General features: G+C 43.5%; 1 long non-coding RNA gene across 3 annotated transcripts in view; it reads left to right on the plus strand.

Moving 5' to 3' along the window:
- LOC127310681 (uncharacterized) overlaps positions 1-15,044 on the plus strand; it is a 102,289-nt gene that overhangs the window by 85,988 nt on the left and 1,257 nt on the right. For 2 of the 3 annotated variants that reach the window (XR_011746561.1, XR_011746562.1), the window contains exon 2: positions 14,765-14,838. The exons of the other annotated variant lie outside the window; for it this stretch is intronic. This is a non-coding gene — a long non-coding RNA (uncharacterized lncRNA). The remainder of the gene's footprint in view (positions 1-14,764; positions 14,839-15,044) is intronic. 3 annotated transcript variants of the gene reach the window in all.

Here is a 15,044-nt window from a genome sequence, read left to right on the forward strand (position 1 = left end):
TTTGTAATACGGAGTACTTGCTTTTGTCTTCTTACATCAACCACAAAAAATATCGGCTTTTCACGAAACTACACGAACACACATAGATTATCGAGAAGTACATGCGGATTTTTTTGTTAGAATTTTTTGAAAATTAAAAATATGTTTTTTTGGGTCGAGGTAGCATATCCGCCCAATAGCCGAATTAAATTTCCGATTTTACTGGACTGGCAATTTCATCGGGAAGACATGGATGCGCGCAGACGGCGTGCAAGGCAAGGCATCGATTTGACCGGACGTACTTAGGGCAGGTCAGGCTGCCAGCGTACTTATTTCGGGCAGGTGAGGTACTAGAACTCAATGTCCTCCTCAGCGTCTCTCTCTCTCTCTGTCTTTATTGAGTGTACTAGCGCGCGTTCAGGGACTCAAAGTCAGGAAAATGTTTGAGATGCAAAGTAAGAGAATATTTACCAGTATAATTGGTTGATTAGAAGATTAAGTGGTGAAATCACAACAGATTGGAGCAGTACATGGTGGAAACCGCAAAATATCCTTCCAAATGGTGTTTTTGTGCAACATACGAAGTATGAGGTGGTGGAACTTGAGGCCAGTGACTTTACTTACTCCAAAATGCAACTTTACGTACATGAGCCATCGGATCAAGATCCAACGGACACAGTTGATCCAGAATTTGTAGTCACATTTTAAGTTGCTCGAAAAAAATCGAAAACATTACAGTAAGATATATATCTTTCTTAAGTATTCTGGTAAAGTTTTACTTCATTTGAAAATTGAGTTTAATTTTAAGTTTAAAATTTGGCTCAACCATGTGCGTTGGATCTTGATCGAATGACTCACGTACAAGTCGCCAGTGAAGTCACTGGATCTCGTTCCTTGGTGGAATCTGCAATTCCCTCGCCTATATATACTATACAAGTCGAAGACTACGACCCTCTATCCCTATCTCCTTCACATCCTCTAAATTCATATTCCCATTTAGAATCGTTGGGCATGGAGGTTCCCCCTGGTAGCTTTAGAGCTTTTGTCGACGATGCTAAATTGAGAAGACTGCTCACCTGCGGTTTGTGCTCTCAATCCGCACAACCTCCATTTTGGCGGGTTAGTACTTTCTTCACTAGGTTCATCAATATGTATTTTAATTTGGGCTAACAGTCGTGTTAATTTCCTTGTATTAAGCAGTGCTGTTCGTGCAAGAAGGTTGCATGCGACAGCTGCGCTAGGAACCTGCCCGGTGGCGCGTGCCCGGGATGCCAGGGCGTCTTCCAAGGTGAAAGTCCTCCATCTGAAAGCATGGACTTTTCCCGTGAATGTGTTATGGAAAAGAATGTGGTGAGAAGAACGTTCATCTGCGGTTTGTGCTCTCAAATCGCACGACGTCCACTATACCGGGTTAGTACTTTCTTCACTAGGTTCCACCCAGCTGTATTTTTCTTTGGGCCAACAGTCATGTAAATTTCCTTGTATTAAGCAGTGCATTCGCATGGGGGAGGGACATCACATTGCATGTGGAAGCTGCTTAAGAAACCTGCCCAGTCTCGTGTGCCCGAACTGCGACGACATCTACGAAGAGGATGAGGATTTAAGTAGATTTGCCTCCTTGTTTAAGGTGGATTGCAGCAACGATGGTTGCGACATGAGCGGCGACTTGCTCGAATACTTTCAACATGAGGCGACGTGCCCGCATGCGCCAACGAGACGGTAGGTGGTTGATCTTGCCGGTCTCGATGGAGAAGATGATCGCGCTTTGAGGCTAATCTGAGCTCGGTGGAGAAGGACCGGATGGAGTTTCCTTTTCTAGAACTAGAGTTCTTTTTGTACTTTTGGATGTCTTGTCTGTAGTTTCCTTTTACTTGGAGGGTCCTCCTAGCTTGCAGTCTGTAATCCCACCGTCATCATCATAATATAAAAGTAGTGTCGCCAGGTCCTTCGGGACATTTCTGTGTTCAAAAAATGTATGATTTTAGACATGTCGTCTATTTATGTGTGCGATGTTGTATCATCTATTACCATGATTAGTTTGAACGTGTCCATGTCCTAGAACAAAACTTCGGCATGATGTGTCTTTGATTGTGGCAAAGGAACTTTTCCATGAGGTATTAGCTAATGGTTTTTTCCTATAAGATTTGCACTACAAGATTCCTATATGAATAGTTCCTATGAATCAAATGACTTGTATAGGAATTTTTCCCATAAGAACCAAATCCAACATAATTCCTATGACAATCATATGAATCAAAGGAGCACGATTCCCATAGGATTCAAGTAGACATGACATCCCAATTCTATGATTTTCCTTTTCCTATGAACCAAAGGAGGCCTAACTAGTTGGCCATACTGAAACAATTGCCAAATAAATGCCGTGCATCCTATGGCCCCCGTGAGTTTGACCTAAATTTGAAATCATGGTAAAAGGTGCTTAAAATAGGCAAATAAAAGCATGTTTTTGGATGTACTACCTAGGGAAAATACCAAACATGCCATAATGCAAACTGTGTTTTAGAGAGTAGCCCTTCAAAAAAGTTGGCATCCACTTGTTGATTTTGCTATCGACATGACAAAATAACTGATCAGATGACCAAGTGGTAAAAATTGCAACAGATTAGACCACCACATGGTGGAAACTGCTAAAAATCATGAAAACTGCGAAGAAAAAGTTAAAGTGGTGGTTTGTGCAGCATATGGAGGATTGAGTAGTAGAAGTTGGATGTGCACTACCGTGTGCCCGTGGTAATGTTCGCCTATTATGATGATGGCAAGAAAAAACTCTGCTGAAACTGTCCCGAGCTGATTTGACGAGACAAAATACAGCTACACGGCGTGCAAGGGACGGCTATACAGTACATTAGCTTCTTCTCGGGTCACACGCCTGCACCACAGGTGCAGTAAGTGCAGCAGAGACCAGAGAGAGAAGGAACGCCCGTATTATATTTGATTTCAATTCATATTGTTTTTTTCCTTGCCTCTCCGTCTTCTTCACCGCCATCTTCTCGGTGTTTTCAAGAGTGATTATCAAGTGGAGAGACAATTGCATTGGGAAAGTCTCTCCACTTGATAATCTCTGTTGAAAAACTCGCACGTCTTGTGAAATGTGAAGGCTGCACGCGTGGGGAAGGGAGACGCAAACGCCGCACCGCATCATTAGTAGTAGTATACCTTTCTCTCCTCAGGCACCCCGGCTGGCCGCCCGCCGCAATAGTTCCTTGCATAGCGCTTGCCGTCTCCTCCAAAAACCCCCAGCGCACTTGCATCCGCCATCCACCTAAATCCACCGCCGAGTACCTTTCTGTCCTCACCACCGCCGCTGCGCCTATTCCCACATCCGGCAGATCCGCTCCGCTACCTGCTACACACTTTGAGCAGACGACTGCGGCGTTGCGTGTGTCGCCGCCGTGTCAGATGGAGGCGGAGCCGCTCAACTCCCGAAGGCGGGTCGAGCCAGATCGGGAAGAGCCTCCGTCGAGCCTCGACCTGATCAGCCGCCTCCCCGACGAGATGCTGCACATCATCATCTCCCTCCTGCCCATGATATCCGCTGTAAGGACAACATTGCTCTCCAAACGGTGGCGCCACCTCTGGCGCTCCGTCCCACTTAACCTCCTCGTCGGCGACAACGACCTCATCAGCCGCCTACCGGACCAGATTCTCCACATCATCATCTCCCACCTGCCCACTATATCCGCTGTAAGCACAACCTTGGTCTCCAAACGGTGGCGCCACCTCTGGCACTCCGTCCCACTTAACCTCGAGATCGACGACCAACTCGCCAAGAAAAACCACAAACGCATCGCCGCGGTCTCCAGTATCCTCGCCGCTCACCCTGGCCCCGCCAGAAGCGTGTCAATCGACCCCTTCAGAACCACTTGCAAGGTCGACACCACGCTCGACAGCTGGTTCCGGTCCAGCACCCTATCTTGCGTCGAGAACCTCAGATTTGATGCTGGAACAGTGATGCGCTCCTTCCCGCTGTCCGCGTTCCACTGCGCGCCCACGCTGCGCATTGTCAGCATTTCTACTTGCTATTTGCCCGAGATTCATGCCAACTCCATGCATCTTTTCCCCCAACTCAAAAGGCTCTTGCTCTATGACGTCTACATCTGTAAGGCGACGAACATCGACCGCCTGTTCACCCGCTGTATTGTGCTCGAGGCACTTCACCTTGAGGGGGTCCACGGGTTCACCCAACTCAACATTCAAATGCCAAATCTTCGTACAATTAGTGTGGCTAGCTATTGGAAACGCAACACCACCGAACTTATTCAGTTAGACACGGTGCAAATTATGGATGCATCTTGCCTCGAGAGATTGGTCATATGCGTTGATGATGTTCCACTACTAATCCAGGTCGCCAACGCACCAAAGTTGATGGTGTTGGGCTTTGCGTTGTACCCTGGCTGCCAACTTGTTATTCGACGCATAAACTTTTTGGTAGAACAGCCTTCTTCTTGTTGAATTAACTCACATTTTTGTTATTTTTTTTGACATATGTACCATTGTCCTGTAGAGGATGATGCCCATAAGCTTGGAAAATTCTCTGTGCACAGTGAAGAACTTGGTTCTAAAATCTGACGGCCCTCGTCTGGATCAACTACTTGCATTTCTTAGATGCTTTCCCTGCACAGAGAAGCTATATATCCAGGTAAATTCGTTGTTGTTAACTGTTTACCACTATGAGCAAAAACTGTAGAGTTACATGGAGTTAACCTGTTATTAGCCTAGATCAGTTGAACAATTGTACTAGAAGAACATCCACAATGGAGTTATATTATGTTGGTTCAAAACTAAACTTCTTGTCATACAATGTGTTGTATCTTGTGCATCTGTGAAGTTTCATATAAACACATGATAATATGTGATCTGTGTAAAAAAGAGAAGACATATGTAAATAGTGTGACTTACTATTTACACATCATTTGTTCTTTTTTTGTGTAGATCACATATTATCATATTTTTGGATGAAACTTCACAGAAGCACATGATAGAACACAATGTATGTTCAGACTTTTAGTTTACATTTTTTTTGGAAACTTGGAAGTGTCAAAAGAAAAATGGGGTGCACCCGCAACTAGTTGCGGATTGGAGTTTCCCATGTTGGTAACCTTTGCCCAACTTTACAATGACAATAACAGATGTAAAAAAGTGCATCTATCAAATTGGAACGTGTCAGGGGATTATGTTCTTCCACGGTCCTCAATTAACACATGATTCAACTCACCTGAGATATTCATTAGTCGATAGCTATGAAGTACTTTGTTATTGTACTGACCACTTAATTTGACTTCTTTGCAGTTTTATAGAACCGGCAATAAGGTTCATGTGCTGCATAATGAGCCAACCTGTCCCATTGAATGCCTTGATCTCCACCTCAAAGAAATTTCGATTTTTGACTACCGAGGAAGGAGAAATGATGTTATTGTCTCCAGGTTCTTTATACAGAACACTAGAATGCTCAAAGTAATGAATTTTGGTGTAAGATATCATCACAAGAAGATCTGGTGGGATACCCAGTTCAAGCAGCTAGACCTGAAGAACACCGCTTATAGAGATGTTGATTTTCAGTTTGGATATTTACCATCCTTAGATAAGTTCAGCTCGGACGGTGTTCTTAGCTGGTTGGTACATGACTTGTCAGTGGCTGATCCCTTTGCTAGAGGGATATATGCAAGAGATGGGCCAATTTCTGCATAGTGTTAGTTTAACTCCCTATATTTTGTACTGGTCTGAACAATATATTTTATCACTCTGTTAATGTAGTTCAGACTTGATGTTATTCTTGTGAACATGGTCTAATATTCTAATGCTTTCGCGATGTATGTACTACTAGTGATATATACAGATGCAATTGGTTGACAAAATTTACTAAAAAAAGCCTGTAACGCATGTTCACATTCAGTTCGTCAATGCTAGTGTTCACAGAGGAAAGGTTTATTGTTCACAGAGGCTGACATGTGGGGCCCATGAGCCAGCAGAGTCCTCAACGTTTCAAAGGCGGCGGGGATCAAAAAAAGGGAAGTAGCCACAAATTAGGGTAAAAAATAACTCCAAGAAAGGAAACTTTTTGTAAATAGAGGACGACATGCGGGTCCCAATTTGCACGGGATCGCAAGAAAAAAGGCAAGTGACCAAATATCAAGAGCCAAAAATAATCCACGAAAAGAAACTTTTATTGTACATAGAGGATGACATGTGGGTCCCATTTTGCAATAGCGGTCTCATAGTTTCCAGGCGGCACAGGATCAAAAGAAAAAGGAAGTAGCCAGAAATCAGGGTGTCAAAAAATCCATGAAAAGAAAGATTTCAAATTGGGCTGCATCTGGACATCTGGGCCTTCGAACTATCGTGCTGGAAGCCTTTTGACTCGTACAATTTAAGCCCACTCCAAAACAGGAAAGTCCAATGCTTGGCAAAAACAAAAAACAAGGAGATTCAACATATAAGTTTGTTTATGTAAAAACAAAGATTTAATTTATCCCTTTGCAATAGCTCAGAGCGAAATACACTGTTTATTGTCTGCAAAATAATCAAGATATCACATGTTTCTTGTACGGGAGGTGACATCGGGGACCCATGAGCCAGCAGCGTCGTCAATGTTTTAAAGGCGGCAGGAGATCGAAAGAAAAAATAAGCCAAAAATCAGTTGGTAAACAAAACCAAGAAAAGAAACATTTACCTTTCTGAGGGGATGACATGCGGGACCCATGAGGCAGCAGCATCCTCAACTATTCCAAGGCGGCAGGGGATCAAAAGAAAAAGGAAATAGCCAGAAATTAAGTAGGGTAAAAAATAAATCCAACAAAGGAAACTTTTATTGTTCATAGAGGATGACATGCGGGACCCATGAGCCAGCAACCTCAACGTTTCGAAGTCGGCATGAGATCGAAAGAAAAAGGCAAGTGACCAAATATCAGGAGCCAAAGATAATCCAAGAAAAGAAACTTTATTGTACATAGAGGATGACATGCGGGTCCCATTTAGCAGCAGCTGTATCAACGTTTGAGAGGCGGCAGGCGATCGAAAGAAAAAGGCAAGTGACCAAATATGAGGTGCCAAAAAAATCCAAGAAAAGAAAGTTTTATAGTACATAGAGGATGACATGCGGGTCCCATTTAGCATCAGTAGTATCACCGTTTGAGAAGCGACGAGGATCAAAAGAAAAAAAAAGGAAATAGCCGAGAAATTAATTAGGGGTCAAAAATAAATCCACCAAAGGAAACTTTTATTGTTCATAGAGGATGACATGTGGGACCGACCTACCAACAAAGCGTCCTCATCGTTTCAAAGGGGCGGGGATCAAAAGAAAAAGGCAAATAGCCAGAAATTAGGGGTCAAAAATAACTCCAAGAAAGGAAACTTTTATTGTTCGTAGAGGATGACATGCGGGACCCATGAGCCAGCAGGTTACTCCACGTTTCAGAGGCGGCATGAGATCGAAAGAAAAAGGCAAGTGACAAAATATCAGGAGCCAAAGATAATCCAAGAAAAGAAACTTTATTGTTCATAGAGGCTGACATGTGGGACCCATGAGCCAGCAGAATCCTCAACGTTTCAAAGGCGGCAGGTGATCAAAAAAAAAGGCAAGTGACCAAATATCAGGAGCCAAAAATAATCCAAGATTTATTGTACATAGAGGATGACATGCGGGTCCCATTTTGCAGCAGCGGTCTCAATGTTTCAAATGCGTCTTGAGATCAAAAGAAAAAGAAAGTAGCTAGAAATTAGGGGCTCAAAAAAATCCAAGAAAAGAAAGTTGATGGACATAGAGGATGACATGCGGGTCCCATGAGCCAGCAGCTTACTCAACGTTTCCAAGGCGGCAGGGGCTGAAAAGAAAAAGGAAATAGCCAAAAATCAGAGGGTGAAAAAAAATCCAAGAAAATAAACTTTTATAACACATAGAGGATGACATGCGGGTCCCATTTAGCAGCAGGTTCCTCAACGTTTCAAACGTGGCATGAGATCGAAAGAAAAAGGCAAGTGACCAAATATCAAGAGCCAAAAATAATCCAAGAAAAGAAACTTGAATGTACATAGAGGATGACATGCGGGTCCCATTTAGCAAAGTATCAACGTTTGAGAGGCGGCAGGCGATCGAAAGAAAAAGGCAAGTGACCAAATATGAGGTGCCAAAAAAATCCAAGAAAAGAAAGTTTTATAGTACATAGAGGATGACATGCGGGTCCCATTTTGTAGCAGCGGTCTCAACGCTTCCAAGGCGGCACAGGACCAAAAGAAAAATGAAGTAGCCAGAAATCCAAGAAAAGAAGGATTTCAATTGGGCTGCATCTGGACATCTGGGCCTTCGAACTATCTTGCTGGGCCTTTTGACTCGTACAATTTCAGCCCACTCCAAAACAGGAAAGTTCGGATTTTTCTAAAAAAAAACAGGAAAGTCCTATGCTTCGCAAAAACAAAAAACAAGGAGATTCAACATATAAGTTTGTTTATGTAAATATAAAGATTTAATTTATCAGTTTGCAATAGCTCAGAGCGAAATACAATGTTTATTGTCTGCAAAATAAGACATCACATGTTTCTTGTACGGGGAGGCTGACATCGGGGACCCATGAGCCAGCAGCGTCGTCAACATTTCAAAGGCGGCAGGGGATCAAAAATAAAAAAAAACCAAAAATAAGTTGGTAAAAAAAATCCAAGAAAAGAAAACATTTATCATTCTGAGAGGATGACCTGCGGGACCCATGAGGCAGCAGCATCCTCAACGTTTATTGTTTATAGAGGCTGACATGTGGGACCCGTGAGCCAGCAGCGTCGTCAACGTTTTAAAGGCGGCAGGAGATCGAAAGAAGAAAAAAAAAGCCAACTGCGGGACCCATGAGGCAGCAGCATCCTTAACGATTCCAAGGCGCCAGGGGATCAAAAGAATAAAAGGAAATAGCCAGAAATTAATTAGGGGTCAAAAATAAATCCACCAAAGGAAACTTTTATTGTTCATTGAGGATGACATGTGGGACCGACCTGCCAACAGTGTCCTCATCGTTTCAAAGGGGGCAGGGGATGAAAAGAAAAAGGCAAATAGCCAGAAATTAGGGGTCAAAAATAACTCCAAGAAAGGAAACTTTTATTGTTCGTAGAGGATGACATGCAGGACCCATGAGCCAGCAGCTTACTCAACGTTTCAAAGGCAGCATGAGATCGAAAGAAAAAGGCAAGTGACCCAATATCAGGAGCCAAAAATAATCCAAGATTTATTGTACATAGAGGATGACATGTGGGTCCAATTTTGCAGCAGCGGTCTCAATGTTTGAAATGCGGCTTGAGATCAAAAGAAAAAGAAAGTAGCTAGTAATTAGGTGGTCAAAAAAAATCCAAGAAAAGAAAGTTGATGGACATAGAGGATGACATGCGGGTCCCTTGAGCCGTGACTTACTCAACGTTTCAAAGGGGGAGAGGGATCAAAAGAAAAAGGCAAGCCAAAAATCAGAGGGTAAAAAAAATCCAACAAAGGAAAGTTTTATAGCACATAGAGGATGACATGCGGGTCCCATGAGCCAGCAGGTTCCTCAACGTTTCAAACGTGGCATGAGATCGAAAGAAAAAGGTAAGTGACCAAATATCAGGAGCCAAAAATAATCCAAAAAAAAACTTGATTGTACATACAGGATGACATGCGGGTCCCATTGTGCGGCAGTGGTCCCAACGTTTCAAATGCGGCTTGAGATCAAAAGAAAATGAAAGTAGCCAGAAATTAGGGGGTCAAAAAAACTCCAAGAAAGGAAAGCTTTATCGTTCATACAGGCTGACATGTGGGACCTATGAGCCAGACTTACTAAACGTTTCAAAGGCGGCGAGGATCAAAAGAAAAAGGAAATAGCCAAAAATCAGAGGGTGAAAAAAATCCAAGAAATCAAACTTTTATTGTACATAGAGGATGACATGCGGGTCCCATGAGCCAGCAGATTCCTCAACGTTTCAAACGTGGCATGAGATCGAAAGAAAAAGGCAAGTGACCAAATATCAGGAGCCAAAAATAATCCAAGAAAAGAAACTTTATTGTACATAGAGGATGACATGCGGGTCCCATTTTGCAGCAGCGGTCTCAACGTTTCCAAGGTGGCACAAGACCAAAAGAAAAATGAAGTAGCCAGAAATCAGGGGGTGAAAAAAATCCAAGAAAAGAAAGATTTCAATTGGGCTGGATCTGGACATCTGGGCCTTCGAACTATCCTTCTGGGCCTTTTGACTCGTACAATTTCAGCCCACTCCAGAACATGAAAGTTCGGATTTTTCTCAAAAAAAAAATAGGAAAGTCCTATGCTTCGCCAAAACAAAAAACAAGGAGATTCAAGATATAAGTTGTAAAAATAAAGATTTAATTTATCCGTTTGCAATAGCTCGTAGCGAAATACTGCTTGTTTATTGTCTACAAAATAATCCAGAGATCACATGTTTCTTGTAGGGGGAGGCTGACATCGGGGACCCATGAGCCAGCGTCGTCAACGTTTCAAAGGCGGCAGGGGATCGAAAATAAAAAAAACCAAAAATCAGTTGGTAAAAAAATCCAAGAAAAGAAAACATTTATCGTTCTGAGAGGATGACATGCGGGACCGATGAGGCAGCAGCATCCTCAATGTTTCCAAGGCGGCAGGGGATCAAAGAAAAAAAGGAAATAGCCAGAAATTAATTAGGGGTAAAAAATAAATCCACCAAAGGAAACTTTTATTGTTCATAGAGGATGACATGTGGGACCGACCTGCCAACAGCGTCCTCATCGTTTCAAAGGGGGCAGGGGATCAAAAGAAAAAGGCAAATAGCCAGAAATTAGGGGTCAAAAATAGCTCCAAGAAAGGAAACTTTTATTGTTCGTAGAGGATGACATGCGGGACCCATGAGCCAGCAGCTTACCCAACGTTTCAAAGGCGGCAGGGGATCGAAAGAAAAAGGCAAGTGACCAAATATGAGGTGCCAAAAATAATCCAAGAAAAGAAAGTTTTATAGTACATAGAGGATGACATGCGGGTCCCATTTAGCAGCAGCGGCATCACTGTTTGAGAGGCGGCAGGGGATCGAAAGAAAAAGTCAAGTGACCAAATATGAGGTGCCAAAAAAATCCAAGAAAAGAAAGTTTAATAGTACATAGAGGATGACATGCGGGTCCCATTTAGCAGCAGCGGTATCACTATTTGAGAGGCGACAGGGGATCGAAAGAAAAAGTCAAGTGACCAAATATGAGGTGCCAAAAAAATCCAAGAAAAGAAAGTTTTATAGTACGTAGAGGATGACATGCGGGTCCCATTTAGCAGCAGCGGTATCACTGTTTGAGAGGCAGCAGGGGATCGAAAGAAAAAGGCAAGTGCCCAAATATGAGGTGCCAAAAAAAACTCCAAGAAAAGAAAGTTGATTGCTCATAGAGGATGACATGCGGGTCCCATTTAGCTGCAGCGGTCTCACTGTTTGAGAGGCGGCAGGGGATCGAAAGAAAAAGTCAAGTGAACGAATATGAGGTGCCAAAACTAATCCAAGAAAAGAAAGTTTTATAGTACATAGAGGATGACATGCGGGTCCCATTTAGCAGCAGCGGTATCACCGTTTGAGAGGCGGCAGGGGATCAAAAGAAAAAGGAAATTGCCAAAAATCAGGGGGTCAAAAAAAATCCAAGAAAAAGAAATTTTATAGTACATAGAGGATGACATTCGGGTCCCATGAGCTGCGGGTTCCTCAACGTTTCAAACGTGGCATGAGATCGAAAGAAAAAGGCAAGTGAAAAAATATCAGGAGCCAAAAATAATTCAAGAAAAGAAAGTTTTATAGTACATAGAGGATGACATGCGGGTCCCATTTAGCAGAAGCGGTATCACCGTTTGAGAGGCGGCAGGGGATCGAAAGAAAAAGGCAAGTGAAAAAATATGAGGAGCCAAAAATAATTCAAGAATATAAACTTTTATAGTACATTTAGGATGACATGCGGGTCCCATTTAGCAGCAGCGGTATCACCGTTTGAGAGGCGGCAGGGGATCGAAAGAAAAAGGTAAGTGACCAAATATGAGGTGCCAAAAATAATTCAAGAAAAGAAAGTTTTATAGTACATAGAGGATGACATGCGGGTCCCAGTTAGCAGCAGCGGTATCACCGTTTGAGAGGCGGCAGGGGATCGAAAGAAAAAGGCAAGTGACCAAATTTGAGGTGCCAAAAAAAACTCCAAGAAAAGAAAGTTGATTGCACATAGAGGATGACATGCGGGTCCCATTTAGCAGCAGCGGTCTCAACGTTTCCAAGGCGGCAAGGGATCAAAAGAAAAAGGAAGTAGCCAGAAATCAGGGGGTCAAAAAAAATCCAAGAATAGAAAGAATTTTGGTTCATAGAGGATGACATGCGGGACCCATGATCCTGCATCGTAAACGGCTCGATCGGAGAACGTTGAACGAGATGGCGCGATCTAGAAAAAAAACAATGCCAGAGAGGCTACCATCTGGGCCCTACATCCCTCGGCGGTGCGGATTTGCGTTGACTCGGCCGGCGAACCCGAGATTTCGAGATGCACCACGTCCCGGGCCACCATACGCGACATTTTGGCCGCTTTCGTCGGGCTAGGTGGCCTCAAAAACGAGAAAAAAAAAGTTTTGACATGCACCACGGAGGGACCCAAAATCGTCGGCCATGGTACACCAGCAACCACGGCGCGACTTCAACTTCGTCGGCCACGGCAACTTTTCTTGTAGTGATATTTCATGATTATTGGAGGATCGAGCACCGGAGCCAGGATTCTGCTGGAAAAAGCACCGTCAGAACGCAATATTTCGGAAGATCAACTGTGGAAGGAAATTATACAAAAAATCCTATTTTTCCAGATGACGAAGGAAGCCAGAAGGGGGAGCCAAGGGGACCCGAGGTGGGCCCACACCATGGGCCGGCGCGGCCCAAGGCCTGGCCGCGCCGCCCAGTGAGGAGGGGGGCCCACAGCCCCTCTCGCCTCCTTTTCTTCGCGAAATCCTTCGTCCCGAAGACCTAAGCCACAGAGGGTACCTCGCGAAGAGTTACAGCCGCCTCTGCGGGGCGGAGAACACCAGAGAGAAAAGAGCTCTCCGGCGGGCTGAGATCTGCCGGGGAAATTCCCTCCGGGAGGGGGAAATCGACGCCATCGTCACCGTCATCGAGCTGGACATCATCTCCATCACCATCATCATCATCTACACCATCATCACCGCCATCTCCACCGCTGGACATCATCACCGCCGTAGCAATTTGGGTTTGATCTTGATTGTTTGATAGGGGAAACTCTCCCGGTATCGATTTCTACTTGTTGTTGATGCTATTGAGTGAAACCGTTGGACCAAGGTTTATGTTCAGATTGTTATTCATCATCATATCACCTCTGATCATGTTCCATATGATGTCTCGTGAGTAGTTCGTTTAGTTCTTGAGGACATGGATGAAGTCTAAATGTTAGTAGTGAATTATGGTTGAGTAATATTCAATGTTATGATATTTAAGTTGTGGTGTTATTCTTCTAGTGGTGTCGTGTGAACGTCGACTACACGACACTTCACCTTTATGGGCCTAGGGGAATGCATCTTGTACTCGTTTGCCAATTGCGGGGTTGCCGGAGTGACAGAAACCTAAACCCCCGTTGGTATATCGATGCAGGAGGGATAACATGATCTCAGAGTTTAAGGCTGTGGTTAGATTTATTCTTAATTACTTTCTTGTAGTTGCGGATGCTTGCAAGGGGTATAATCACAAGTATGTATTAGTCCTAGGAAGGGCGGTACATTAGCACAGGTTCACCCACACAACACTTATCAAAACAATGAAGATTAATTAGCCGTATGTAGCGAAAGCACTAGACTAAAATCCTGTGTGTCCTCGAGAACGTTTGGTCATTATAAGTAAACAAACCGGCTTGTCCTTTGTGCTAAAAAGGATTGGGCCACTCGCTGCAATTGTTACTCTCGCACTTTACTTACTCGTACTTTATTCATCTGTTACATCAAAACCCCCTGAATACTTGTCTGTGAGCATTTACAGTGAATCCTTCATCGAAACTGCTTGTCAACACCTTCTGCTCCTCGTTGGGATCGACATTCTTACTTATCGAAGATACTACGATACACCCCCTATACTTGTGGGTCATCAACCACCTGCGCCTCCACACACACAAAGACATGTACCACCTCTACACCCTTTTCAGCTAGCACACACACATGTATACCCATCTGATCTAGCTGCCTACCTGTCTGCTTAGCTTGCTAGCTATCCATCCCGAGCGTGGCAGTATCGCCTATCCACGATCTATCTGTTTTTCGCTTCAGTTTTGGCAGACAAACAAAGCATCACCTTCCAGTTTCTCTCCTGTCTTTTATGTTTCTTCTATTTCAATTACGTAACATGTTTATTATATATCTTCTAATCTATAGCTCAAAATCAAATGTATTATATATGAATTTCAGTTAGAAAAATGTGTAAAATCTGAATATGACATCCATATAATTGTTTGCATCCTGCATCATGTGGTTCCGATATAGTTTGCATCGCACCTAATAATTAAACGTGGAGTATTTGGGAATTACCGGCTACGGTTCCTCGCTCCGATTAATATTGAAGTAGATCACCTATGCCATGTTATGCCATGCTAATCAACATTTAATTTGTCGGTAGAAAATGCAACTTCAACCCTAATTGTTTGTCCGGGTTTCGATCCCGCTTAATTTGGATAATTGCATTGCACCATCTTTGCCATGTCATGCATATCATCTTGATCATGCTGGATCTTCTTTATCCGTAGTAGTAAGACTTGCATCCGTTGATTGTCTAGCATTTGCTTCTTCCCGGATAGGATCGCGAAGTGGTGTTGTGAGATACGACAAGTTCTTCTGCAGCTTTTCACAGGCGAGCCCACCCCTTCACCTATTTTACTTTTACATGCTCTTTTGATCTATTGCTATCCTTATGTTGCGATTCTGTTGTGTCACGTGTCCTATCCACCTGTAACCTACATCTCCGAGATACACCTCCTCGCCCTACCTATTGTTTGTTGTTTGCCAGCTTTGCGAGTCGTAGGCGAGTTTAGGGTTTTCTGTTGATATCTCGAAATG

Source organism: Lolium perenne, chromosome 6, assembly GCF_019359855.2.
Source record: "Lolium perenne isolate Kyuss_39 chromosome 6, Kyuss_2.0, whole genome shotgun sequence".
Classification (NCBI taxonomy): domain Eukaryota; kingdom Viridiplantae; phylum Streptophyta; class Magnoliopsida; order Poales; family Poaceae; genus Lolium; species Lolium perenne.